This window comes from Ixodes scapularis, unplaced genomic scaffold (genome assembly GCF_016920785.2).
Source record: "Ixodes scapularis isolate PalLabHiFi unplaced genomic scaffold, ASM1692078v2 PGA_scaffold3__209_contigs__length_174095766, whole genome shotgun sequence".
Classification (NCBI taxonomy): domain Eukaryota; kingdom Metazoa; phylum Arthropoda; class Arachnida; order Ixodida; family Ixodidae; genus Ixodes; species Ixodes scapularis.
This window is the reverse complement of record NW_024609868.1, coordinates 162,842,593-162,866,981: the sequence shown is the minus strand read 5'-3', so window position 1 is coordinate 162,866,981 and position 24,389 is coordinate 162,842,593. Positions and strand designations below refer to the sequence as shown.

At 44.3% G+C, this 24,389-nt stretch overlaps 1 pseudogene; it reads left to right on the top strand.

Moving 5' to 3' along the window:
* On the top strand, positions 1 to 23,652 carry LOC115322668 (annotated as a pseudogene).
* The last annotated feature ends 737 nt before the right edge of the window (positions 23,653 to 24,389 follow it).

Below are 24,389 nucleotides of genomic sequence, written 5' to 3'. Positions count from 1 at the left end.
ATGACTGAGAAGCTGGATGGGCTGCTCACCCTGAAAGGAAGTGTAGATTCCCTCCTGTCTCTGTCGGCGCAGCTCAACGAACTCTTATTGGTGAAGCCACTGGTTGAGAGCCTGAGAGAGACAGTCAACGAAATTTAACAGTCCATGGACTTCTTCTCCGCTAACTATGATCGTCTTCTCAAGCTGGCAACAGCCAACGAGCAAACTGGCAAAGCTCTCCAGGACGAACTGTCGCAACTAAAGTCAACTGTGCAGATACAAGCAGCCGAAATCCAGAAGATCCGGGGCGCGCTCAACGACAACGAGCAGCACAGTCGTCTCTCCAACCTCGAAGTGCACGGACTTCCTGTCTCGCCTAAAGAAGACCTATTATCCTTTATTGAGTCTCTCGCGGAAAAGCTGAACATCTTTCACTACCATAAAACCGATATACTCGCTATACATCGCTTTCCTGCCAAACGCGAAAAGGCCCCGCCGATTCTAATTCGATTTGCTTCGGTCAGCATGAAGGAATCGTGAATGGAAGCGCGGGGAAAGCTTCCCTCACTCAGTCAGGTTGGTCCTTTCCCCAAATTGTACTTAAACGACAACCTGACTCGTGCGAACAAGGAGCTGTTTTGGCAGGCTAGACAGAGAGGCAAGGAGCGAGGCTACAAATTCGTGTGGGTAACAAGGGCTAAGATATACGCCAGAAAGATGGAGGGTTCTCTCCCTGTGAGGATCAACCGTAAGTTAGACCTTGAAAAGATTATCTAGTTGCATGACAAACTTCGCTCAGGTTTCAGATTTTTCGTCTTTAAGAAAGTTTCTTGGAGTCTGTCATGACCACTCTTTTTCTGTTTTACATGTTAAGATAAGGAGCATACGAAAGCATTGGAATGAATTCGAGATAATTTCAAGGGATATTAGTTCGCTGGTAGATGTCTTTGTTTTAACAGAAATAAGCATTTCCTCTGTTGCTACAGATCAATTTTCTTTACCAGGATATATAGGTAAATTCTACACGCGGTGTTCCGGTCATGGAGGTGGCATCGCGGTTTTCGTGAATGAGAAGTGGTCCATTACTAATATTTCTTTGAACTTCAATCACGCAGAGTGTATCGCCCTTTCTCTAGGAAACGCGGCAACATCGGTATGTTTTTTGGCAGTCTACAGACCGCCTTCCACGAACGTTGGATCTTTTCTGGAAGAACTTGAATCTTACATAAGTAGTCTCCCCATGCATGACCAGTTATGCCTTGTAGGAGATTTTAACGTTGACATTTTAAGCACGACCAAATCTACGGTGTGCAAATACTTAACCATCTTGTCAACGCATGGGATAGAGTGCACTATTAATGCTCCAACTCGTGAAGAGTTTCTATTAGACAGACTAGTTTGCTCCTGCATTGACCATATCAACATCAGAACATCTGCGTCGATCGTTAAATCGGCCATTATTACAGAAAAACTCGCTGACCACTACTTTGTGGCCTGTCATTGTTCTTTTGGTAACTTGGCATCGCGCCAACTACCGGGCCGTATTAAAATAACCAGCATAGACAATCGTGCCTTTGATAACTAGGTTTGTCATATGACTGGATCGGATTTCTGGAGTCCGTCCACCACAGTGACGTATATAAAAACTTCGTTCTTTTGTTTGATAAATTCTATAATACCTGTCGGAAAGAGGTGTACATAAAGAAACGTAACCCTGACCTTTTATGGCTAAATACAAATATTTTGACAGCAATTAGCGATAAAAATGCTTTATGGGCTAGATGCCGTCGTTCACCTAACAACGTGCAATTGAAGTCAGACTTTAAATTCCTTCGCAACAAAGTCAACGCAATGATTAGATCTGCCAAACGAAACTACTACCAGAAAAAATTCGCAGAATTCGTTCAGATGCACGAAAAACTTGGTCCCTGATTAATGAGTTCCGTGGAACTAGCACGCGCCACTCTATCGACGATACGATGAAGCAAAATTTTGGCGGTAATTTATGTCATGTTGTAGAAAATTTCAACGCTTTCTTTGCTACTTTTTCTGAAAAGGCAAGAGATCCACCAACTCGTATTGGTAACACTGTCAGCTCCTCTGCGTTGCTTTTCCCACTCCAAGAGACAGATCTGCACTCGATCTTGTTTAGCTTTAAGCCAAGCAAGTTGCCTGGAATTGACAACATTCGTCTCTCCGATCTTCGCAGAAATTATGTCAGTCTCAAAGCGGTCCTTCTTTTTATGTTAAACGGCTTTATTGAGGCTAAATCGATTCCCGACGACCTTAAAACATCAATAGTGCGTCCTCTATACAAAGGTGGTGCCAAAAATAACATCGAGAATTATCGACCGATTTCTATTCTACCGATAATCGCGCAGATACTCGAAAAGCATGCGTTTCAGGTAATGACGTCTTTTTTAGATAAATTTAATATATTGTCACCTACTTAGTTTGGATTCGTGCATGGGAAGGGCGCACAGCCCCTGCTGGAAGATTTTTCTGATTATCTTTACTCTGGTTTTGATAACAACGTTGTCACGTCAACACTATTCTTGGACGTATCTAAAGCGTTCGACACCGTTAGTCACTCGTTACTTTTACGTAAACTTCACAGCATAGGCTTCCGTGGCACTTTTTTTTTCTTTTTTTGAGAGCTATCTTGACAATCGCTCCCAGCTGGTATCCGCTGGAGGTTTTCAAAGCTCACGAACCAAACTAAAAGCAGGTGTACCACAAGGTTCAATTTTGTCACCACTTTTGTTTAACATCTTTGTCAATGACATCGCCAGCTATGTACCAGGATGCAAGATATATCAGTATGCAGATGACACTGTATTCATGTCCCAACATATTAATTACGTAGACTCGATTCGCCAGTTACAGCACCATGCGACTGCGGTCATGGACTGGTTTGAGAAAAACCTAATCGCTATCAATGTGAAGAAAACAAAACTAATGTGTTTCTACAATCCACATAAAACAATCAATCTCAGCGTTCCTTTTATTTTACACTCATCTGCTTGTAATCAGTGCGCCTGTGTCCCCTTAGAGTACGCTAGTAGTGTTAAGTACCTTGGTATTTTTTTCGATAGTGGCCTAAAATGGCATGCCCATTTAGCATATATTTGCAAAAAATTAAGGAGCGCCAGCTGCATCTTATATAGATCCAAATGTCTCATGCCTCTTTCTGTTCGTAAGGTTATTGCTCATACTCTAGGGTACAGTATCCTTCGGTATGGCATAACAGCTTTTGGTAATTGTTCCGCTTTCTGGAGAGCTAGAATTGACAGCATCCTTAAAGCAATCCTAAAGAGTGTCTCCTATAACATGCAAATACCCGAGGACACCACTCTTTTCGACCTTCTTCAACTGCCTGACTTTCACACCCTCTATGTTCACACAGTTATTTTGCGACATTTCTGGAGCTCTGAATTCAAAACTTTAAGCTCATCATCTCGTGCCCTCCGACACGTGCAGCCTTTCCAAATACGTCTTGTGCATACCCGATACGGTGAAAGTACGCGAGCATATTACGTTCCAAAGCTTTTCTCACAGCTGCCGCCCGATCTTCTAGGCCTTACCTCGCTCCGTAAACTTAAGAAATCACTTAGAAGTATGAGTTTTTGATGATCTCTGTTTTACTTTGTTTAGTGTTTTCCAGTGTGGGTTTCACTTGTTTAGCCTGGACGTCCTGGACAATCGCTCGTTGCACGCCGTGTACTGCAACTTCGTTTTTCGCCTGAATATTTTTTCTTTTTCTTTTACAAATCAGGCGCGACACTTTGGTCTTCGTGATTATCGTTATTTTTTTATATTAAGTTCTTTTAAACCTTATCTATGTACTTGCATCAGTATTTGGAGGCGTTATTTTTTCTGTTGCATGCACCCAACTGCTGACTTTGACTTTGGGACATTCTAAGGACGTGTGTATGTCAATCTGTCTTATTTCCTTTTGTATACCGGGTAGCAATGTTTAAAGTGTTAATTTTAGGGTAGCATCACACAAGCCTTGTTTTGGCTTTGATGCGCCCGTCATGCAAACAGTGTTTTGCTCCATACAATAAATGTATTATTATTATTATTATTATTATTATTATTATTATTATTATTATTATTATTATTAGACAGCTTTCTTTTTTCTTGGTATACGTCAAATTCCGTAGATGTGCTCTTTTGGTGAAGATCTCCACCAAATCCGCGATGGAAGTACAATCTCTAAAATGCTTCGTAATTTTAATACCCGTAGACTAGAGTGTTGTTAATTTAATTGTAGAAGACCAATCTTTTAATTGTGTTCTAGAAGAGCCATCTTGTAATCATTGATTTACGTTAAACTCGCGATGCTAGTTCAATGTAAAATACATTGTATTTAAAAGAACTTTACACAACTTAGAAGACGACTCTTTTAATTGTTTTCATCCATGAATTAAGAAGAAAAAGCATATAAATGTATTTAAAAACAATTAATTGGTATATAAATATATGGCTGGTTTGGCCCTTTTTTCACATTAAGGCAAGTGTCCGCCAGTGCTACGTGTACTCAACTTATGTTTTTATCCAGTTATTTCCCACTCTGGGGTCTTAAGGAAATCTGAAGAAACTGCAAGAATCTTTCTCCACGCGGTTGTTACAACCGGGAACGAAGCACCCTACCTAAGCGCGATTCCGCCAACGAAATTTGGGATCTGAACCGATCGCCTGAAGTGCTTTACGGACGGGTGCAATGCGACCTTTTAGCAGACGATCATCTCGATCGACGCCCGGACTTTCGATAACCCATATTTTGCATCGCGCCCCACTATGAATTCTTATAAGTGCTTAAGCTCGTTATACTTCCAACAAATGCAATTTCAGAATATCGTCCTTATTCACACGATTCAAACGACGGCGCCGGCTTGGCCGGTCGGCGTGTGGCAGACGGCATACTTCTTGCATTCGGCATCTGCTGCAAGCATCTTGAGGACCGGAAGTTGCAGTGGTAAATATTTCAGAAACAAGCGATTACTGGCACAGTTCTGTCGAAACATATATGACATTCAAGCTTTCTATATCCTTGATTTTTAGAAATTTAAACCCTACTCCTGATTTTTGAACGGTCAGGTTTTCACAGCGAAATTTAGTCACATGTATTTGTCCATAACAACGACACTAGCAACGGTTTGTTTGAACCCATGACGTCACAGTTACGGAGTCAATTGAAAGAACTGTCCCTGTCTGTGTGTGTCCGACCCTATGTGTTTTATTCTCTGGTATTTCAAGTCTACTGTGCCAACCTGTTTTGTGTTCATGTTAGCGAAGACAATTTTTGAAAGAATTTCCTGAGGTTTGATATTGGTTCGACAAGATGCGATGGCGCGAAGGTAGCGATAACTTCCCGGAACGTTTGTTTGGCTGAAATCACAAGACCTGAAGACAAGGTTAATAGAGAGGTGAGCCGGTTTAGGTCTCAGATATTTGAAACCCGAGACGACGTATCCCGTTTCCAATTTTCGTAATGCGCTGTAATGTCGCCAATGAAGACGGCACTAACATGTGCCAAATGGGCCAAAGTTGTTTTGGAGAGTCGCGTAAAGAACCGAGTATTTCCGTAAAACTTAATTTGCTCCGTTCGTGGCGTAATGCGGGCGATGCTCTTTTTTCTCTACGTCGCCTCCGGTGCCACATATTTGCGAAAAATAATTGCTTCCACATTTTTCAGGAAATATTGGAAGGTTTGGGCCATTGAACACATTTCATTTGAACATACCACAATCAGGAGGGAGTGTGTAAAACTGATAAAGATCCTTGACTCTTGCATATTTTTTTAGATAGTAAACCTATGGAATATAGCGTTCGGAAATCCGCGGATGAATCAGTGAGCAAAAATACATTTAAGTTATTTGATGCGCAAAGCGGCGTAACACAATAGCCAGTGTGTACGTAAAAACGGGATTTGAAAAAGACGACGACAATGTTTAACTGTTATGGTATTGCCCTAAGTCTATTTTTTGTCAAAAGTTAACCAAAGCTAAATCTGAAAGAAAGTTATATTATAGAAGACAGTATGGGTCTCAAACCTTGAAGAATTTTGTCCCTGTTTAGCTTCCTAAAGAATGAGAAGCGTCTCCAAACTTTTTGGGGCAGGTGTCAGATACCTTTTGTAGCGTTGGGCCGAGTAGTCATGAAATCGACACGTAGATGAGGGACGGACGGCAAGTCGCGAAGTGTGTAGTCTGTATATGTGTGTAGGTGGGGGGGGGGGGGGGGCGGTAGGGAGGGGGTAGAAAAAGGAAAGGCAAAAAGGAAGTCAGACGTTCTCTTCCCAGGTATGTGGATTCAAAAGAATGCCTATTGGAAGGGATCTTTTTTCCTGCCTAACCACATTCGAGGTCAAAACGTCTGTGTGATCCTTGAGCCTGTGGAAGGGCGCGAAGGTGGGGGAAGAGGAGTGCTTTTCTGGTGTTGTGCCAGGGGCAGCATGAAGCTGTCTCATGGGCCGTGGGTCGAAAACACCTGCTTTAGGCGTTTCCTAGGTCGTTACGTACATATGCAGAGCCGTTTCTCCGATTAGTTGCGCGCTGTAGTTTAGGTCGTTTCACCAGTTTTCTAGCTAGTCCCGCTTTAAATCACCAACAAAAAGTATGAAAAGTCGGGTATCGCAAATAATTTACAAGGTTTTATTCTTACAGATAAAAAATTTTAATTGAACTTAATGTATGCGATGGAAAACAAGTTATCGAAACAAAACGTTTTCATAACTAAGTTATACCTAAAATCTGTACTTTTTCTCAAATTGCGAATAAAACTGTTCTTAAATTTTTATTTTCTGTTCCACTATCCGAAGTTATAGCTATCGTTGCTAGACATGGGCGTACCAACCGGGGGGGCAAGGGGGGCACTTGCCCCCCCAGTTCTCAGAGTGGGGGGGCAAGGCATGCGTTTTGCCCCCCCTGAAACGGCCGCCACTGGACAGAGCAGACACAGGCCGGCGGCGCCCAAGGAATACCAAGGGCACTGCCCCCCGACCCGCGCGGGCATATTTTTAACGCGCAGGTGATACAAACCCTAGCAACGGTGCTCACGCACGCCGGATTGGCTGGTTTGTGGAGCCTTGCCCCACGAACAAGGCTACACGGTAACCTTACGGAATCCATCCGCGAGACATGGGCCGGACGGGCCGTCCAGACCAGGACGTAGGCCCTTACACAAAATAAAGTTTTGCTTGCTTGCTTGGAGATAGGCGCTGCCGCCGTCAACATAGGCAGCGGATGCAATGCGAGTTTCCGAAGAGGTAGCGTAACTTAGTGGTGAGATGTCTGCCTCATACGTGTCAGACCCGGGTTCTATTTATGGTGTGGGCCGGCTTACTTCTTTTTATTTTTTTTTCTCGAACATTTTGTTTTGTCGAGGCATTTGACGATATTTACATTTCTTTTTTACCATTAACACTAAAAAAACGAATGTTGTTGACAAAACATCGCTAAACTAAATCGTATCGACTCTATTTACGGAAGTGCATGGGGGGCAGCGGGGCTTGGGTTGCCGACCGGACGCCGCAAAGCTGCGTGTACGGGGGGTGGGGGGGCTAGGTGGGTTAATAGATTTGTAATTAGCAGCCGCACACCGTCACCGCGAAGCGGCGTGAACGCAGGCGCGGAAATGGGTTAACGCGCTTCGAGTGATACACGAGCAGCCCATCCGGCGTGAGCGTCGTTGTTAGGGGTTCTATCGCCTGCACCGTAAAAGGAGCAGTGTGTGCACCTCCTGTAGTGGGCAAGAATTCCTACATTAAAGAGAAGCGGGGACAAGCCCTTTCTTCAAATGCGTCAAGTCTCCTTGAGCTTCGGAATACAAAGAAACGCCACTATTCGGAGCTAATCCCACAGTTACTCGACCTCTCTTGCGTCGTGTCTGTTCGCTCCCCGCGCCTCGTAGCAGTGTTGTTGCAGTGGGGGGGCTCGTTAAAATTTTGGGGTTTTTTGGACTATCTAAATCACTTTCTTCCTTCCCATCCCCCCCTTTTCTACTCCGCATGCTTCCCCCTCTGCAAATATCAGCTCACCATCCGACATCTTTTCTGTGTTGATAGGCAAAACAACCACTAAAATTATAAAGTAATTTGTAATTTGAGTGGAAGTCACTCGGAAAAGTAGTTAAAGTAAACTACGAATTACTAGAATATAAATGTAATTAAAAGTTACTAAACTACCCAGAAAAGTAGGTAGTTAAACTGCAGTAACTTGAGTAAAGTAGTTGAACTACGTACAAGTCTGGCCCTGGCAGGCGCTCTGCGTAAGGGTTTTCACCTATCTGCCTAGCCCCGCACACCATCACATGGCCCAAGAAAGGTGTAGTTTTACTGCAGAGGAGAAATCAGCAGGGTCCAAGATGGTGACAATGGAGAATGGGGGACTGTTCCAGTGGCTGATGGCTTGAGAAAGGAATGACCAATTGAAAGCGTTAGTAGAGTCAGAAATGTGCTTGATGGTGCAGACGTTGTTGAGGCGAGAAGATGTTCGGTCGGGGGGTAATAAAGTGGTTTTGAGGTCGGGAATGTGGTAGTAAATTTTGTGAATAAAGCACAGCTGAGAGACTTTTCTGCGAAGCTGCAAAGAGGACATGGTTAGTTCAGTTTTTAGCGCTGAGACACTGAAAAAAAAAGTCATAAGTGGATGAAATGAAGCGAGCAGCTCTGTTCTGAGCTGCCTCTACAGGGTATTGATGAGGTACAGTCGATGGGTATTCCAGATGGTTGAAGCATATTCTATTTTTGGTCTGACGTACGTGTCCAAGGTTAGCTTACGAACAAAGGGTGGAGCCCTTTTTAAGTTACGTCTGCTTAGTCCAAGAGTTCCAGATGAATCGGCAGTAATGACTTCAATGTGGTTATTTTAGGGAAGGTCAGATGTTAGTCTTAGACCAAGGTATTTATACACAGTAGCGGTCTCAATCAGATCGGAGTACAAGAAGTAATTAAATGACAGTGTTTTTTTTTTTTTTCTTGGTGAAGTGGATTAGTTTGCGTTTATACTTGTTTAATGACATAATCCACTCTTTGCACCAATTGTTAATTTTCTCTAGATCTTCCTGAAGCTGGTTATTATTTTGCACACAAGTTACTTTGTTATGGATGACGCAGTCGTCGGCGAAAAAGCGGTTTTTTGAAGAAATCCCAATGGGGATGTCATTAATAAATATTAAAAAGAGTAAGGGTCCAAGTACGAACCCCAGGGGAACACCAGGAGATACATTTATTAAGGAAGATTCATGATCATCATGGACGTGACCTGTACACGGGAAAAAAGAAAGTCACGAATCTATGCAAACGGTTATTTGGTCAAGGCAAAAAGATGATAGCTTAGAAAGAAGGCGTTGATAAAAAACACGGCCGAACTCTTTGGAAAAAAAAAAAACTGCGTCAGTTTTTTCATTTTAAGGTTCAAGGTTCAAGGTTAGTGTGCAAGTCATGGATGAAGTCGCAGAGTTGTGTTTCGCAGGAAAGTACAGTCTCCGGCGATATGAAAGACCCACTGGGAGCGCGTGGCCGAGGCGGTGGCTGGTGGGGGCGCTGCGAGCGCTCCGGGCAGTTCCATTCTGCTTCGAGGGGAGGACGCTCATTCGGCACTCGGCACAAACTGATAAGCGCGTTTCGCTTTATCTGAGCCCGAGTGAGCGTCCTCCCCTCGAAGCAGAATGGAATTGCCCGGAGGGCTCGCAGCGCCCCCGCCAGCCACCGCCTCGGCCACGCGCTCCCAGTGGGTCTTTCATATTGCCGGAGAGTGTACCTTTTTGAAAACCGTGCTGCTGTTTAAAGAAAAGAAATGGGATGATAGGTGCCTCATGATATTGGAGTAGAGGATATGCTCAAGTAGTTTGCAAGAAATTGAAGTCAATGAATTAGGGCGATAATTAGATGCCGAAGAGCGGCTGCCCTGTTTAAAGACTGGGAATTACCCTTCCCACCTTTTGGTTAGATGGAAGGCACCTTTGAGATAAGGACTGAATAAAGATAAGTTTTAAATACTCACTCGAAATAACACTGGTGTTTCTTTTAAATTTTAGAGTTGATGTTATCGGTTCCAGCGGACGAAGTAAGTTTTAGTTTATCAATGTTATAATACCGGCGGAGTTAACGTTAATAGGATGCATGCGCTCGTAAAGCTCTTCAGGGAGAGTGGGGACGGAGTCCAAGCACTCGTTAGTAAACACTGATGAAAAATATTCGTTAAACACAGGACTGTCATGGTCGACGTTGCACATCCGACCATTCCTAACTCTCCCCATCGTCCTAAACGTCCGTGTGTGTCCGAACACCAGAAACCGGAATTTTAAAGGTTAAAAACGGCACGTTGCGAATATGGAACGCGCACTTTCATGCAAAGCTGACGTCAAGTGACTCAAATCGAAAAACATGCATATTTACAATATTGCTATCTCTTCTGGTGAAGGCTCAGCAACCGTTGCATCCGTTTTCGCGCACGAAACGGCGACTACCAGAGAAAGTAAGAACGCAGTGATTGCCTTTATTTTAACAATGTAAACACACTTGCAGGCGTGCGCTGATGAAGCCTCAAAATCAAAGCTCTCGTAGTGTGATTCGTGACTGTGCCGGCTACTACCCCACCTCGTTGTCACGCCACTTTCTGGAAGCATAGACCAAAATTACAAGTAAACACACAAATGCGACATCGATACAATTATCTTCTAGAATATCACCTTATTTAGTCATAACTCTTTCAATAGGCACTACAAGTTGTATTTATTTTAAGAAGAAGAAGCAAAATTTTTTTCGTAAGAAAAAACAAAATATCAATGTTAAGTCTGGTAACGTTGTAATTTTGCCGAATCATTGCCAAATCTTTGGAAAAGTTGGACAAAAGTTGCGCCGAATTTTCGATTTGGGGGGGGGGGGGGAGAGGGTCTGGTTTGCCCCCCCACTCAAAAACAAGTTGGTACGCCACTGTTGCTAGACAACGGGAAATTAAAAAAAAAAGACAAACAGTAAATATATTGCGGCAGTAAACGTTTACTCTAACGTAGCACACGGCACTTCATCTGCCAATGAACGCTGTGCTCAGAATGCTACACCTTTCCTAATGGCGTCACCATATTATTGCGATTCAACTTTTTCTTTGTATCCGCTCGCCACGTCAAATATACAAATTTTACCTCGAAAGCTTACTTTACGATCCTGGCGCGTAACAAAAATAAGACCGGCAGAGATATTGAAGAGGCTTTTTTTTTTTTTTTCAAAAGGGGAAGGGGAATGTGTTAGTGCACCGTCGGTGCACCTGGGGGCTGACGCGGTCTTTTTTTATCAAGAACAGTGGCGAGCACGTGTGAAAGAGATATGACGCCATGTTATCGGATTCTATTTTGTGTGTCTTGTTTGGTTCGTTCCTTCCTACTTCCGGTGTTTATTTTCTCGTTCGCTTGAAAACTAAACTTTCAGTTGATAGTCAAAGCTTTGTCCGCGCACTTCTTTTACTCGTCCATTCTCAATTATTTTGCGCTGTTTCCACTTTTGAATATGCATCCAACTCGCCCAACTTACCGCCTTGTTACGCGGGTCACTTTTAGCGTAAGTATCGAAGGACAGCTGGAGAATCAAAAAGAGCCATTATGCCTTATCGGATCACACGAACAGAGAGGGTAAACATACCGGGAAAAGCAGTAACAAGTCTCCGTCCCGGTGCAGGAACCGCTGCGAGACATATCGCGATTGAGCAATGACAAGGGCGGAGCTGGACCAGTTCGCATGAGGACGAATCGCTCCACTGGACAGCAGGGCCGGAATTCGCACCCAAATAGAAACTCAGTTGGCGATCGGACGAAACACGTCTCATCGAAAAATACACGCCGATAACGCCTCGCCAATGGCCCGCTCACGTATATAAGCAGCGGGGGAGACGCTCTAGAACGACACTCCGGAACGAAAGACGGAATCGAGGCAAAGAGCAGCAATGAGGGCCCTGGTGAGTCTTCAGCTCGTTGTTTACTCACTCGCAGTGGAAACGGGAAGCGCTATAGCAAGTGTTCCTCGGATCCCTGGCTGAGCTACCCCTGATCACGAACAAGCATTTTTGAATTTAATCAGTACTATTCAGTGTCCCTACTCGTAGGTTCATTGCGTTACAAGTTGAAAGGTTATTGTCCTAGCGGTCTTCTGGCGCTAAGAATAGATATAGCAGTGCACAGACGTGCAGAGCGGGTGCGCCTTCCTTCGAATACACCCGTTCAGAAAATCATTGGCATCCCGGTACTGGAGTATACGCCTAAAGGCCGATACAAACATTGCGTGGAGTTCGGTCGTCTGCGTTGCGTCGAGAAACGAAAGCGAGTCAGCGGCACATCTGTGCTAAGTATAAATTGTGTAATCCAATTGAAGGAGTACCTTGGCACGCAACCTAAGAAGCAGGGATCTCCTGGTTTCTCGTAGCCGCATTGCAGTCAAACGTTCTGTGGAGGGGACTTATTCACACGATCATGAAGGTCCTTTTAGCTAAGGGACTTTCAGGGCCAACGGCGAATAAGTTCGCGAATCTCCGCACGTGGCAAGGGCACGCGACCAAAGAGCGGTGGCTGATACACCGACTGCAACGATACCTATGTTAAAGAAACCTTTCAAATTTAATATTCAAGAAGACATTTAGACCTCATTGACAATGGCTGTTAGAGAATCTTATAGGACAAATTTGAATTTTGTGTGCGTCCCTGGACGACTAGTTGTATTTTAAACCAAGCGTACATAAGTGGCATTTTCCTCCTCTACCTGCAGAGCAGCGGAGGCTCTGTCGTAACATAAGGCGAAGAATGCCCCGAACTGAAGCGCCCCTCGCATTTCGTCTTCCGCGTGAGCGCTACGAAGGGGTTCACATTTTTCGCTGCGCTTGAATTTTTTTGTGAATGAAAGGGGACTCTCGTTGTGCGCTTGTGAGGCTCCACACTTCCCCGCGATATTTACAGCCGCGAGTAAAATGAAACGCTGCGGTGCGTAGGAAGCACCGGATTCCCACGGAGGAATGAGGCATAGGGACTGACAATGGCAAGCCTGGTGTGACGTCACATAGGGCATGGGCGTACAGCCATTGATACTTGGAAAATTTGGCTAGGAGTTTTGTATAATTATCTCTCTTTCACTACACTAGATCGGAGTGCCGTTTTATATAACAAAATGGGCTTTTTTAATCATCGGTCTTTCTCATGGTAACCATCAGACGATCTTAAGAACTTTCGGTTTTAACCGGACAGTCAATTTAAGGGAGCGATGAAACAACATTGCGACTTTCACCAAATACTATTTAGAATAATCTCTGACGGTAATAACTGAATAAGCTTGACTTAGTGTTTCTTTCTTGGCAATGGCAGCCGCCAAAAAAATGCTAGAAATATGAGCATCATTCATACCCTGAACACGGACAAGAAAAGGCGGCCATGAGGCGTGGTGCCTATCCTATGCTGCCAACGTAAGTCATAATCGCGCTGCAATTGGCAAAGCAGAAAGCGCGTGCTGAGGTCCTGCCATTGTTAGAGTTCGGCTCTTCTCATCCCCGCAGTGGCGGGACACGAGCCACTACTCCAGTGTCCGCGAAGAGTTTCTTCTTACGAGCCGGAAAGCGCACGCAGCACTCGTGTCCAACTCATAAGCCGCGCACGACTATCGTTAGGCGGCTGGTGTCAATCCCACAATTACGTCACCAAGCTTTGCGAAAGCAAGACTTAAATAAATAGTTCCTTTTTATTCTCGCGGTTTCACCGCGACACAGAAGCTTCTGAATCAGTGAAGGTCTGTGCAAGTATGTTTGAACCGGTACGCCTCTGCAAAGTCGTCCACATTGCAACCGGATATTGTTTCATGACCCCTTTCACTTTTCGTACGCTAATTGCGGTTTGTACGCGAACGGCAGACATTGCAAAAGTGGCGGTGTGCTTCGCCGTGCTGTTATTTGAATATTTGTTTTAATTTCGATGGTTCAGCAAGACTATTATGCTCTCTACGTGGCATTTACCTTGATAAAGCCGTATTATACAACTCTGGTAAAACTCTCTATAAAGTTAGTCAGATCAAGGGGCTCGTGGGCCAAGAGTGTGCCAACTGTGTGCATGTCAGAGCTTTGTCTCTGTCCATCCCTCCCCTAACTCGAAGCCTGTTCACTATTATTAGCCTCGAGTCCGAAAGGAACGCTGATGCTGCGCCAATAGGACTTTTCACTGATATTGAAAACTATTTTGTTACAGTGAGACGTCTGGCCTAGTGAGAGAATTTCAAGGGTTCACATGACACCCTAAAATGTGTAGCGTACAAAACATTATCAGTCTCATTAAGTTGTCATAGCACACAAAAATTGCCGAGTCGTGCCCTGACAGCACAGGCTTCCACATTGGGGCCTCTCTTTAACTTCTAGTTTCAGAAGGCGCCAAGTGTTCACTCTAGGGAGTATTCACTGGTGTCACAGCTGTATGAGCGACTCTTGCGCGCGCGCTAAGAGTGAGCTTCCACAGTTATTCTGCAACGTGTAATCTGCACCATCGAGATTGCAGGTCTCATTGCCTCCTTCTGAACATGTGCTCTAAACAGCGCCCTTAAAGATGGAGTCCAGGGGTGCATGTTGCGCTTTTTGGACTCCCAGGAGACTAGGGAGAGGGAAGTGACGTCAACGACACAGCAAACGCAGATTGGGTGTTGATTTCGTTTTCTTCTTTCAACATTCAATCTGCGTCTGCTGTGTCTTTGACGTCACTTCCTTCTCCCTAGTCTCCTGGGAGTCCAAAAAGGGAACATAGCACCCAGTGAATGCCCCCTTTGAGCATATAAATTCAAATGATGATATTTACCGACGTTGTCAGACTGAATGTTGTAAAGGATCTTTTGGGAGGATTGAGACACACAGAGGGACTGCGTGTAAATTATGAATATAGGGAGGAAAGAACCAGAAGCCTTTTTTTTTAAAATCAGGACAACGATGCACACCTGTATTCTTTTCGCTGTTTTTGCTCCGTGAGCGTATTAAGAAACTGCCGATCGTCACCAGTCCTGACAGGTCATCTCCAGATATAGATAGTTTATTTACAATTAAATTCTTCATACGTTGTTAAGCAGTGGTTGCTAGTGATTTAATAATATTACACTAACTTACTTTTTTATATGTTAATTTATGTTGCTACTCCAACTTAAATTCGCCGATCTCGCATTTTCTTAGCTGTTCGCGCGTTTGAAGTGATGCCATCTGAAAGGTTTCAAAACATTTTCTAAGAGATTCTAATTTTTATTTTCAGTGAAAATTGCAGCGAAAAAAATAACTCACCAATAATCTCCCGAATAAAAAGATCAGTAACGCCAATGTCATTATTATAATTTACTTGCTTCTAATCGTGCATGAAGAGTTGTTATTTGTCTCGAGATTTCCTAAAAGCAACAGGAAATTTGTTGTTCCATGCGTAAGGCGTATTCCCTTCAAAGGTGTCTACATTGTCGGCTTTCACTCTGGCCGATTTTTTTTAATAGGAAGTAGAGCTTTAACTACCATGTAAAATTAATTTTGGTTCCAACTTTATTTTTGTATTCAAAGTGTGCTTTCCCAATGTGAATACCGTTCGTGATTTTGTACACTGCGAATTTAATCTGAATTCGGTAACTTTAATGCTCTTAGAAAATTTACTTGCTTTCGTTAGTTTTGTGTAGGAATAATGTCAGGAGCAAAGAATCGTCTGGAGACGTTAAGTAATACAAAGTACCCAGTAAAGGTTCTCAAGCTAATTAATACATACGCTTCTCCTGTTTACTTCTTGACATTGTCTTCTTTGCGCTATTTTTTATGTTTAACAAAAGAATACTTTAATGACATAAGGAAAAGGCAAACAAGGAAAGTATAAAGTTCTAGATTCTACGCTAACGTTGAACAAAATTTAGTATTCTTTTCACTTTTTGGTGCTTGCATCGATATGGCTTACGGTGTAAACGTAAAGCCGGGGTCACACTGCTCATACAAGAAACAGACTGCGAACACAAGTCACCGCAAGCTCTGTGGTTCGAATGCCGCGTGCCAAGTTTCATCCTTAATCTCCCTGCCGTGCGGCATTCGAAGCACGGATCTCGCGGTGACTCGCGTTCAAATCTGTATGAAAACTCTCTTTGGTATGATGTATATGCTGTGTAACCTCGGCTTAAGATGTTTCTCGGGCAGGTAAAAGGTGAACTGGTTAAGGGGAGCGTGTTGTAATTATGAATACTCAAATAGAAAGGATTATAAGACGGAGGACTTTCACAGAGAACCACGCTCTTTTATTTAGCAGTGACGAATGGCTATTTCCCGGCACGAAAAATTCACGCGTTGACCAGAACGAGACAAGGCTAAAGGAAAGGAGGTTACGAATGGAAGCGCCGATAAGAATTGAGTCACCGTACCGTGACTGCCCAAGTTTATGATTTTTTTTTTTTGTTTCTAGATTTGGCCCCATAAATTTCATTTCACGTCTTCTCAGGCGTAACGATAAAGATTAGGCATCTTTTTTTTTTCTTTTTGTAAGAAGAATGTGTCGATGATTTCACGTCCGAGCTGCTGCTGATCTGTTGCGAAGACTTTGGTGCTGCCGAAGTCTGGTGCGCAACCGAAGCACTCTTTTGTATGAACAACGATGGCGCGTGTAGTGTGATCGGCGTTTGATGCTGCCTCGTTTTGACTCTGTCATACACGGTCGTTTACGCGTTTGCGAATACGTAATGTATTCAGCTTCGTACTTGAGGGAAATCGAGTACACCTTCTCGGTAGCACATTCTCCGGAATGGCTGTAGTGTTTTTTTTCCGCAGGGAGTTTTTGGTCTCCATTCAGCTCGTCATATTGCTAAGGATTGTCAGTTTAAATCTTAAGAAGACGAATTTCGTGGTAGAGCGGGCGGCGGTTGATCGCATGCGGTGGGGTACGTTGCAGAATTAAGAAATGCTGGATATTCTTCGTCATGCAGGTAAATCTGGTAATGGTAATTCTTGGTAATTCTTAGTATCACGAGTTGGTTAAAACATAAGGCGATCCGTTTTACTGGAAATTGGGAGCTCAGAAGTCGTTAAGCTTGGGTGTCGATGCTTTCGGTTGCTTAATGCGGACATGACTTAATTTTTGCCCATATGAGTAGGGCCTTGATCACTCTCAGTTTAACCGACCCTTTTAAACTAATGAACCTGCTTTTTCGGGCGCTGTTGGAAAGTTCAACAAATACCTTGCGTCCTCCCGTTAAATACGTGTACCCATTCAGGTCCTCTAGATGTTCATTCATGTCCCCTGGGATATTTACTTCGTGGTGTTCTCCTAGTTCAATAACGTATTTCGAAATACATTCTATCATTTTACTGTTCCTCTCTTTAGCATTTACTCCTGTTCAGCGATACACAAATCTATGAATCACTTGTTCCTCTGCTAAAGTCTCTCTTATGCATAAATGTTTAATGCATTTTTCTATGACTTTATGCCAATTTCCGTTTTTGTTTCTAAAACGCTCTGATCCCACCTCCTTGCCTGCTGTCCTCCATTTTTTCTCTTTTATATTGTTCTCATAGATAATCAGGATAGCGAGAGGTTTTCTCGGCGGCTCCAAGATGCATTTCAATTAACCCATATCACATTAAATCCTCCTGTTTTAGTTGCTCTTCTATCTCCTCCATTTTAACCTGGTCCTACCTCCCCGCTTGTTTATGTTTGGTATATCTGCTCTACCTATGCACCTAAGTATCTTGCTCTTACACGTTATGTGTCTTTTACTCATTGGAACTTCTTTTAGTTTAACTTCCTCTACGCGGGAGGCCTCAGGGCTCCAGGACCCCACAAAATATCTACGACATGACGTCCAATCTTATCCCCTATCGTGCTACCTGTAGCTCCACTGTAGTTGATGCCCATGAATAATGGTCAGAGCGAGCCTCATACACCACCCTGTTTACTTCCAATACGCCGTACTGAAGTGGTTGGCTTATCATCCTTATCAACCGGTTAGCTTCCGCCACCCACTGAAATGTGTGACAAGACTGACCCAAGGGATAATGCATATTTGCACCTGCACCCTCTCAGAGGCCTCCCTTAGCTTACGTACCCCAACTCCTATGTGTCTACCGAGGTTCTGGCACCTTCCCTTCAACACATCATTGACTCTCGTAAGCAGTTCTACTAGGTTCTCTCCCTCCGTGTTACCCCAGAGCCCTTCCTTAGCTTTGACCATCGCGTATGCGATGCACTTTCCTGGCTGAGTCACTACGTCTACCCTTCCCTCCCTTTCACCCTTGCCACAGACCTTCTTTCATCCGTGTTACGTACGAGTCTCCTACCACCAGTACTGTATTAGCCTCCAACTGCCTGTTTTCCCTCCCATTCGCTCCCTCCTTTCCCTGCGGCTGACTTCCTCCAGTTATCTGTGCTACTTCATTTCGCTGTTGCTGCCAGTTTACCACCACGTTCTTTACTGCCCGGCTGGTAACCTGAGCCACTACAGCAATTTAGGGTCGAAGATTTACTCCCTTTCCGTTAACTTTTATCTGTTCACCAGCGCTTCCTTCCATTGACACTGCCCTTCCCGCTACGTTCTCTGCCGCCTCCCTCCTCAGCTGCTCCAACCCATCCTAGCATTCCCTCTTACGGTGACCCCATCACAGCCTTCCACGCTTTCTCATTCCTGAGCTCCTTCACCTACCTCTCAAGCTCTGGCCGCTTTTCATGCTCCTCGTTAAGCAATCTTTCATTGCTCTTCACCCTGTCCTCGCAATCTCCTTTACGCTGCTCTAAACCAGCCTTCTATGTTTCCATATTCTTAAGCTCTTCCAATTGTCTCTCAAGCTGCACCCGCCCTCCCGTTCCTCACTAAGCTTGCCTACAATACGCTCCGCCTTTCTTTCCCACTAACTGATAAGCTCCCGAAACTCTGCTTTGAGCTTTTCCCTCTTAGCTAACACCTTGACCTGAGTCTCCAGCACCACCCGCCCCTATCGCTCTACTTTAAGCTCCGGCTTGACCTCCTCAATCCTAGCTGCATACTTATAGCTGCTTAACTTAAATCTCCTCCAACCATCCTGTAGATGCGGCAAACCAAGCGACCCTCCTCCGCCTCTGCAAAGCTATCAAAATTTGTATAATCTTGATGCAGTCTTCGCATGCACCCATCACACAACACTAGGTCGTCACCCTCTTTGTAGGGTTTCCTCCTCCGAACCATTGCGCCTATCTACCTCAAACAGTATTAAACAAAACAACAACAAAAAAGACGGAAAAATACTGCCCCAAATCAAACACACAGTCAAAGCCCCACACCAGCTTGCCTTATTAGTGCCTGCCAGCGGCTTAAATCAACCTAACTCTCTATCTAAGCGGTCCCTAAAATTCATTCAGTCTATTCCATGAACGCTGGAAGGTCGGCAAAAATCACAGCAAACCCCTACTTTAGCCTTACTTGCTATTGGTCTTCTCGGGGCCTAAACTAGTCTAACTTTCTATCACGGAGGTCACTAAATATATGTAAACATTTTTATGCACGCTAGACCAAATCTACAAAGGGGACCCCAAATACACTCAGATACAATCCATCCACTCCGCTCGAATGTCGGGACAACACGGTGGAAAGTTAGCGCCAGCCATACAGAGTTACCCAGAATTTAAAAAGCCAGCCTAAAATAGGCATCGTTAGTTTCACATAAAAACCTTGTGGGAGCTACCAGGGTCTCCTTAATCAAGCGTTCGTGAAACTCCAGCTGGCGCTTTGAAGAAAAAAGCGCATAAAACGCATCTGGAAATTTCTGTATTGCAACTTTCTCGATCAGCGATGTCGTCTCCTTATTGCGTTTTTACGCTTGCGGATTCCTGGGTGGGTCCGCGCAGGCAAAAGTTGATTTTAGAACAGGGTGGCAAAATTGACTCGTCGCAGGCGGAAAATTTGGACATGGGTCCCGGGCTGATCCAGATTTTCTGCCAACGACAACTCGACTCCGTTATCGGGCTCCGGAACTCACTTTCCGCCTGTGCAGATCAACCAGCGATTCCGCAGTGTAAACGCGTTATTAGTGCGCCCCTTACTCCGCCCTTCTCGCCGAAGCGACAACAGGCGGGACGCCTGTTGTCGCTTCGGTCCTATCGCATTCAGTCTAGAGAGCCACAATGGGAAAAAGGCTCCATCTCAGACCATTTGGACTGTCTGCAATTTAGTGGTGCACACCTTCTGCGGCGATTGGTCGCAGTGACGCCCACTAGCCATGCAATGATTTTCGGCTTCGCGAGGAGGGAAGCGGGATGTTGGCAGACGATCCACGCTTTGGCCGCTTTTGTCATCTCCATCCAGTTCATATTGCAAGCGCGGTCCATAAACCGCGTGACCCCGATGGCGCAGTTGTGGGAACTTCAGTACAGCATGGTCCACAGCAACAATATTGCAATGGTGTGACAGCCTTCTGCAACAAAAACTGAAGGAACTTGTATTTTATAACGAGTTTTGCTCGCTTCGGTGGATGAGCGAATTTTGTACCTCCAACACAACAACACAGACTACTTCGAGCGTGAAGGCACCATCAGTAACTTATTTCTTCAAAATGCTTTGCAAAAAAAGGTGTTAGTAAATGCTACTTAAGGATATTTAAGCCAGGTGCGCAGCGGAGATAATTTCAGAATTTCACATGTATCTGAGAAAAGCGATCGTCGAAAATAAATGTCACAGCTACTGTCTTGAAGACTGAAACCATCAATTAAGATTTAAATTGCCGAGAAATTTTAACTCACATATCTTTAGAATTAAAAAAAAAATACCATGCCTACTTACGCAATGAAAATATGTTATAAATCATCCCCGAAAACGAGCGATAAAAATATCCGAGCTTGGAAACCACCACTCCCGAAAGTGATCGTTGATATCTGGAGCTCGAAAACGGCAGCTAGAAACACGTACCACGTTTTATTGCCCTGGTTGTTTGGGCGAATGAAGCGATCGCAAGGCAGACAGAAAAGGTGATTTGACAGAATTAAAAATATATATATTCATTATAGCGTTCCTTGTGGCGGCCGAAGCAGCACTTGGTTCGTGGCAATTTTGTCGGCAGCTTTGTCGGCGAAATGAAGATCGTCCTGGGGACATAAGAAGCGGAAAATGACTTTCATGAAACTTCATCTATCACTGTCACTGGTGGGTGTCGACTCGTGGCAATATTTGGCCACTCAATTGCGCTAGGATTTTGAACAGGCACAAAAATAATCAATAGAATTCAAATTAACAAAAAAAATGAAAATATCGTAGGCTAACCATCTCGGGGTTGTTTCAACTAAAGCGAGCATGCTGCCAATTTTTGTTCAATGGCAAAAAAAGAACGCATTGTCGCCAATAAGCCGAAATTCGCTACCGGTACACCAAGCTCGAAACTCTGTGTATATAACCATTTAGTCAGGCCAATTCTGAAGTGCGATTGTGCACTGCAAAGTAAGCCTACAAGAAAGACATGAGTTGAAGAAAATAAAGTGATTAGCATCCCACGTTATTTGCAATAGGTATCGACGCCAAGGCAGCCAACTTGAAATGTCATGTCCCGTCAAAAAGAGAAGAAGAACTAAAGTTTGGTATCTCATTGCTTACTAAATACGTTTCCATTCATCACCACATGTGAAAGCAGTCTCATGTCACAATACATGCTTTAATCAGAGAAATTTTTGAACCCGCGTCAAGAAATTAATAGGGCGCTTAGAGAAACACCCTCTAAATCACAACTTGTTCTACTTTCTTGAATGTGCCTTCATCTAATGCGTCAGCAGATGCTCAAGCAAAATATATAAAAATAACTAAAGTAACGCAACACGTGATTAATTTTATAGCAAATATGATAATATTCATCAGCAATAGACAATAGACCCTCTCCGGAATTCAGTTCCATCTGGTGAATGAAATGGCAGTTTATCTTTTACTATACTAATGTCGGCAATGAACCTGTGGACTGCAGTATTTAATAGGGAACCGTCAATTTTAAAGGTCAACGGTAAACGAGAATGTGCGCTTCACTACAATTATTTTTCAATCTCCTTTAGTGTCGATGGCAAAACAAATGCAGCCAGTCGCAACGAAGCGCCAACCCAGATAGACGCCTTGATAGAGTTCTATACATCAAGGGGTTTAGAAGCCGAGTGAGTGCTACTAATAGATTGACTGGGACCGAGTTAGAAATGAACGCTTACGCAGCTCTTGCGTCCAATTCCTGCTTCACGCCGCGCTAACATCTAGAATGTATAGGCCTCAAATCGTCTGCTTAGGAGCATCTTCAACTTCTTCCTTCATCAGTAAACATAAGGCTGCCATTAGTATAGCACATATGCCGTTTTCAGATGATGATGATAGTGACCAAAGTGGCCAGACTGAATTCCTGATAGGGTCTATTGCAAGCATGGCGCCGTGGCAGGTGCCCCATATGTCGAAGCACGTGAAGCGTGCGCGTGAACGTAGCTTTGGCAAGCTTGCATTTGCACGGACTCGCCCGCACCACCATGACATCGCGGCGGCATGTCGAACGACTTGCAATCGAACAGTCACGCCACTAGCGGTACCCTTCAGCTGTGGCGTAGCCTCCTATATATTGACGGCCGCCAAAATGAAAAAAAGGTGGAGTGGCAGACAATGGATGAAAGGAAAGCCACGGGACTGGCGCCCCGCTGCGGCGAAACGCCGAAAAACACTTATCCTGAGCTAACAAGTGTGTTTCGAGTCCTCGCCCCTGCAAAAGCTGTGCGCGGACGTCCAGGTTCCCTGAAAAATGACTCGGTGATGCTCTGTGCTACCAGATCCTTGCGCTTCAAATCTGCGACCGGGCACTCTCTGGCTACGTCGTCGAACTGCATAGGCTTTGTGAGTTTAATTGAAGCAATGGCTGTGGGGACAACAAACCGTATTTTCTTGTTTGTTTTTGATCAGCTAAATCGAAATGGACAACTCGAAGGCCGCTCTTCGTGCGACCGAAGCACTGGTAAGAGCGAAGCGCTCGTCCGCAGGCCGTGCTGGGCGAGGTTTCATTCCATTCTTATGCTCTGTTAGTAAACACCGGGTGGCGGGGACAACAAGCTCGATTAAGCGCTTCTTTAGTTCGATCTCTTGCCCAATATTGCTAAATTACACACGCATCAAGTAGACTGCAGGAAGTGTAGGCCAAAGCGCAGCACGTTCTGACGTCTGCAGCAATCACTCTCCTAAAGTATAAGTATAAAACAAAAGGTATTATGCACGCGCGTTCGTCAACGCCTTATTTTGGATATTTACATGAAATATTTTATACGGGGAAGGTGAGCGCGTGCGGCCTATAGACCTACAGTCCCAGCATTCTCCCGGATGCTTGTGTAATTTCGCAATCGATAGCTGTATTATCTTGAGTATTGCACGAGTTCACGGGTACAATTTTGTCGGTTTTGTATATACGTCTGCTCGGATCCTGACATGGCCTGCAGTTTTGATAAATATGTAAATGACTGTTAGTGAAAAAGCTCCATTGTGTATAATAAATTGGTGATTCTTCGGCTGGAAATATCGTGCTGTTGAGAGCTGCTTAAGCCGTCGAGTTGTGTTCGCCCCCTTCCGTGTTCTTAAGTCTCGGGTCCCATTACCATGAATCGTGTTCAGTATTGGTTTACGTTTCTGACACTACTTACACCTCGATGTGCTCATTGATACAAATTCCTAATTTATGTTTCGACAGGTGATCTTCTGCATATTCGCCGTCATGACTGGCCTTGCCCACGCTGGAGGTTTTGGCGGATACGGAGGCGGATTCGGAGGCGGATTCGGAGGCGGCTATGGCCATGGCTACAGCAAGACTATTCCCGGTCCCTCGTTCCTCGTCAAGACAGTTCACCGCGTGAGCAAAGTGAGCCACGGCGGCGTCCACAGCAGTCATCTGATCGGCGTCGGGGGCCACGGGGGATACGGGGGATACGGAGGATTCGGTTTCAAGGGCTGACCCGGGCTTGGCCCCGCTCGCTGGAGACCGCTTCCCAAGTCATGATGGTCGAGTCAGCTGTGTCTGCGTAGCTATCATGCAATTCCAATCATCGAAGAAAGACACCCATGGTGATGGATTATATTCTGTACAGTTCACTACAAGATAAATAAAATATCAAATGAATGAGCGCCTTATATTCATGATTATAAAGGTGTTTTTCTTTCTTTACAGAATTGTTTTAAAAATCAGTGAAAGCTACATGTATGCAGTGTGTGCAAGTTGACGTTTACGACCAGAAGAAGAGGGTGTATAGAGCTGATCATAACGATAATTAGGATAATGAAGTAATATGTTAAATTAACTTTTTGGTTATTGAAAATCGAAATAAGGTTCCAATTAAACAATTGCTCAGCGTCGTCCAAAACCACTAAACCAGTAACTTTTAGAACTAGTCTGAGCGAATGACAATCATAAAAGTGTGCTAAAGTTACCACTTGT